The sequence below is a fragment of the Haplochromis burtoni genome, unplaced genomic scaffold, assembly GCF_018398535.1.
Source record: "Haplochromis burtoni strain Fernald_Lab_line unplaced genomic scaffold, NCSU_Asbu1 Contig_419, whole genome shotgun sequence".
NCBI classification, from domain to species: domain Eukaryota; kingdom Metazoa; phylum Chordata; class Actinopteri; order Cichliformes; family Cichlidae; genus Haplochromis; species Haplochromis burtoni.
Window position 1 is genome coordinate 284,133 of NW_024582780.1, and position 5,847 is coordinate 289,979.

Below are 5,847 nucleotides of genomic sequence, written 5' to 3' on the forward strand. Positions count from 1 at the left end.
CCTTCCACAGCGTCCTTGGTACACCTGCTTTTACTGCATCAGATGTTCAAAACCACAGTCTCACCAAATAATTGGATACAGTGTAGCGAGATAACGACTGCTAAGAGAGTCACGCTAACTGATTTAGTGTGAAAATGTGCAGCAAAGACTGGAAAAATTACTTTTTAGTGATTTTAGTTTTCATGTTGATCTTTGCTCATTTGTTTCCTGAGTGTCTTCTGCTGTTTGTCTCCTCTCTGTACTTTTTCAGTTTCACTTTCTTCCTTTGCTCCTTAACTGCACTCATTTTTGTCCTGACTAAGTTAACCTGTGCTTCATTTCCCCTCACTCAGACATTGCCCCGTCAGCCTTTCACAGCTGAGGGGTAGAGAGTACTGCAAACAGTTTAGCAAAAATGTTCAGTTTAGCAGCTACTAATGGGTGAAAGTGTAACTTAGAAAGGGTAAAAAAGTATTCTATGTGACCTAAAGTCAGAACTACTGTGCAGCTAAATCAGCTCAGAGGCTTGAGTCATTTGAAAAAGTGATTTGAAACGGAAATTCAAATTTTTGACATTTGAAATATAATAACATACCTAACTGACTGTGGGTGGATGGGTGTGTACTGAAAGTTGTTTGCACTGCATCAGTGGACGTTGGCTATAAGCTGAACTTCTCTCAGGGTTTCCCTCTTGTACCTCTGCACACTAGTCTCTGTGACTCATCATATTTACACTGAAGAGGAGCTTGAATCTGTTCATGTGATAGCCTCCCATTGTGCATATACAGGGTCTCGACCTCCACACCTCCAGTCAGTAGCAGGCTGGTACACTCACAGTCTTACTTGTCTTGATTTAAGAGAAGAGGAAAAAGTGACGGATTGAAAATTTCAGGTATTCAGAAGGAGAGTGAGAGCTTTGGAGAAATGTACATATACTAAATGTACTACATTTGATCTATCTAGCAAAGCAAAGCTGAAGCCAGTTTTGCCAAGACATGACATGGAGACTCGGCTTGACTACTGCAATGCACTTTATGTTGGAGTGAGCCGAGGGTTTCGTGCACGTCTTCAGCTCGTTGCTGCTGCTCGCCTCTTGACTGGTACCTGCAGGCATGAACATGTAACACCTGTCCTGTCCTCTCTTCACTGGCTTCCTGTTCATGACAGAGTTCATTTCAAAGTCCTAACGCTGGTTTATTAATGGCCTTGCTTCCACATACCTTTCTGAGATACTTCAGCCTTACTTCACGGGGCCTCAGATCAGCTGACCAGCTGCTGTTGGTTGTCCCAAAATCTCGGCTAAAACGTAGAGGAGAACGAGCCTTTTCAATAATAGCTCCCAAACTTATAATATGCAGCCTTTAAGTATTAGACAGGCATCTTCGTTTCCTGTTTTTAAGCCTCTTTTGAAAGCTCACCTTTTTTCGATAGCGTTCAGACTGGTGTGAGTTGATGTGTTTATTATGTGTATTACTGTGTGTTCATGTGAGTGTCGGTGTTTTTATCTTGTGTTTTACTCCTGTGTTTCTGTACAGCACGTTGTGCTATATAAATAAATTGGATTTGGATTTATGTGTACAAGCTCAGGTCATCATGAAGTGATGGAGTGTTGTTGAGTCAGCTCTGGATTACTTCTTTTTATCTAGAGCTGCAAATGAAAATGTAAAGACCAAAAAAAGAGCAAAGAATAGCAGAAAGTAAGCAGGTGAATGTCTGAAGGCAAAATAAAACTGATTTTCTTTGCCTTTGGTCTCCAACACAAATCACTACACTGGATATAAACTCAGCTCGTATTATGATGACCTCTGAGTACTAATAATGATACTCAGTTAGGTTGCATTGATCACTGAACACTGATCATTACACAGAGTTTATGTTCAACGTCGTTGCCCTCCAAATGTAAGTGCCCACAGTGATGTCACAGTGATGTCACAGTGATGTCTACACCCGGGTGTGGTTTGTGCACCCCTCAGATTTTCCTAATGGCATACGAGACATAAGTGGACGATCGTGTTTGTCTTTACTGCCAATCCAATTACAAACTATGGACAACAGCCCTGGGACTCTTTAATTTTCCCTCAGCAGGATAATTCTGCCCAGTTCCTAAAAGCATGAAGCATCTGGGTGGTAATTAAAGCCTAACAAAACAAGCCTAATAAGATAAGACGAACTTTATTTATCCCGAGAGAAAGTCTTTTATCGTAAACATGCTCAATGCAACCACAGAGGCCTATATTTCCACAGCTGTTAGTCACTGAACAACAGACTGACTTGGTTTGGTGGCGCAGCACTAACTGTTTTCTTTATAAACTATAATTACATTATACAACCTTTTAACTTCTACTTCACATCCTACTGCAACTCACACCAGTATTTCACAGTATAGTGAAACATGAGCCCCATATGTATAAATCAATCTTAATCTCACATTTCAGTCAGATGAGAAAACTGAAACCTGATTTCTCTGCCAGAATGTCGCCGGACGAAAAACAGCGAAACATAGAAAATATGTATATGAGCTTCATAAATCATCAGAAGGGCTTTCTGCCAGAGTAGTGTGTAGGAGGGACCCCCCTCAGCACACTCATATACAGCTCTGCCGAACACAACACGATTTTTACTTTGCCAAACTCCAGAGAAATGGCAGCGTGATGTGCTTTTATGGGGCAAGGAAAAAATACGAATGGCGTGAAGATATGATTCAGTAATCAATGTGGTTATTTGTAGAAGTGAGCTTAGAAATCATCAACCAATCAAAGTGCTCCCAGAGTTCACCTGGTTCACGTAAATCACTGTTTGTGTTCGTGTACTTACCTTTTTCAGATTCTTTCTTTGCACTCTCCTTTTCTACTGATTTCATAGACGAGCATAGAACAATTAATGTTGGTTCAATCAACATATTCTGTTTCCTTTTTGTTATTTTTATTGATTTTCAGAAGTCACTGAGAAATGGTGCTTTGGTTTCTGTTTTATTCCACAGCCTCTCTTCACTTCTTTTCTCTTCCCTTTCTGCACTCATTGTGTTTGCTTCGCCTCCACTGCTTCGATTTACTCCGTAAACACACACACAGCCTTAGTGAACACACACTGAAGTTTGTCACGTGTACACGGAGTTGTTCCAGGAAATAGACCCTTAAATGATCCGGCTGTAGGACTTAGAGGCAGGCATTGTCTTTCCAAAGGAGACTCGTGTCCAAAACATCTGCACACATGTTCACCTCTGTGGTCCCCTCACACATTCTCAGCCTATTACTCAAAACTAAGAGGTGTGGCCATATTATTTAACAGAAAAATAAACTATGGATTCATGTATATATGGGCCAAATGTTGATGATCCCTCGTTTTTTCACACCCTCTTCACTTCAGATCACTCTGACGCCAAACGGCCAGGCTCAGTACAGTGGTCAGAGGAACAGGCAGCCAGTACACACTCACACTTAGACTTTACCTGGCAGCTCCACACTAATGGATATCACAGATATCACTGCTCTGACACAGAAAACAGTCACACCATCAGTTAGGAGGTGGAGATTTAATACATCACTACTTAAAGAACAAAATTAAAATAATAGCCAACAATAAACAAAACTAAATGGGCAAAGTGTTTCTAATATAATGACCCCCCCAGCACCACCAGCATGTGTTCTGTGGGAAGCTGGAAAGTAATGTGGGACAAAATAATAACTTATTGTTCACATAAGAAAAAACAGAAAAATGCTTGTATTAGAATCAGAACAAAAACTTCAATCATTCGAATCGGCCCATGCTACATCACTACAAAGAGATATTATTAACAACCTGAGAAAACTCAAACTGAAATTAAATGAAATCATTTCTGCTGCAATTGGAGAACTTTCAACAAAGTAACCAGTTAAAACTACATAAAAACAGTTTTTTACTTTATTAAAACACAAATGTGAAAATTAATCATGATCCACAAATTAAACTTTTAAAGACTTTGATGAAGTCTTATACTCGTCACAGATCACTCGATTCATAAAGCAACAAGACAGGGCAGCTAGCACGACTAACACTCAGGCAGCAGCTGGCTCTGTGAGCAGAGCCAGGAACACTGCCAGGTGTGAACAGGTAAGGCTTTGATCCAAACTGCTCTATTAACTTTTATAACTCCAAAATGATTTGAAGGCTTCATTTTCATATTCAATGGAACCTGAACTGTAGCAAAAAATATTGTAAAATGATGATTAACATTCATATACGTCTCTGTGTGTAACAAACCATCCATCAAATCCACACATGCAACACACCAGGAAACCAGTCACATGCATTACTCAGGTGTGATTTTGACCCACTCTTCCACCCAAGCTAATCCTGAAGCTTCCATGGCCCCTGTGAACTCTATCCGGTCGTTAAATCTGACGTCACTAGCCGTGTCTGGACCTAAACTCCGCTGCAGGTCCATATATCAAACGATCACTATGGCATTACTGAGAGTTGAAAAACTGTCTAAAGTCTTTCATCTTTAGTAAAATGATCAGCGTTCTGCTCTACCAGGTGTAACAATTGAGTTTAACATCCAGGCATCCATAAAAACGGAATTTATGACATTTAATGGAGTTAGAAGTTAGCAGGGAGTTAGCTCGCTAGCTTCTATCTAAATACAATATAGCATGTCCTGGCTGCGGGGTTTGGAAACAAATTAAAACGTACAGCTCTGCTATCACTTCCAACATAAATGAAGACAGAAAACTAAACAGCAGTGACGTTTGTAGGGTTACTGAAGTTTGGCTAGCTGGTATATAATGATGTGCTACGTGACCGCTAGCGACACAGCTATGTTAGCATAATATAAACAAGCTAACTTTTTTTCCACTGGATAAAAGTTAACGTGAGTGTTCTCGGTGGTCAGGAACAAATGTAATCGCATGGCAGGATGCTGTAAACGGATCAAACTTCAGCCAGGAGAACAACTGAGATAATCCATCCACAACACGAGGTTAGTCATTCATATACTGCTGCATGGGCTGGGCTGTAGTTACATCCTAAGGTTTTAAAAACTGAGCTTAAATAAATGATTAGCGGTAATAAAAGCCGAGGGAGGTCAACAGGGATCACTGACTGTTTTAGGAGCTTTTTGAGATCAAATAGAAGAAAATACAAAACATTAAACATGTTAACAACACAAAAGCCATAAACGCAGACTACTTTAGACCCGGAAGTAGGATTCGTTGCGTCATCACTTAACGACCGGATTGCTTAACAATGGAGTGTTGTGTGGTGAGTGTGCATGCAGACCATGGTGGCTGAGTACTTCCTGCTTTATGTGAAGAACAATGGTACCTGCTGATTCCAGGTCTTTCTGTAGGTCTCCAAAAGTGCTCCTTGGCTTCTGGACAACTCTTCTGATAATTCGTTTCTCTCCTCTGTCTGTGATGTTGTGGGGAGCACCCAGGTGGCCGGTTTATGGTGAGATGATGTTCTTTCCTCTTCCAGACTTAGTGACCAACACTGCTCACTGGAACCTTCAGTAGTTTAGAAATTCTTCTGTAGCCAGAAACATCAGCGAGGTTGCAAAGGATTTGACAGAGCTAACTGGTTTTACCCATCATGACGTGTTTCTTATGTGACACCTTTTTATAGGCCATCAGTTGGGAGTAGGGCTGGGTATTGATATCAATTTCTATAACGGATTCAATTCAGTTTTGACTCAGACAATCAGAATTCTTGTGATTCTGATCATTTATCAGTACATGTCCATATTTATATCTGTGTATAAAACAAAGCTGACACTGTGAGACTTGATCAGAGGTGTGAGCTTCACAGCAGGAGATGGTGAAGCAGGTGAAGGAGATTTTCGTGGCCTGACTTTTTATAGCAGATAACCTTAAAAATATTCAGCAGTAGAAC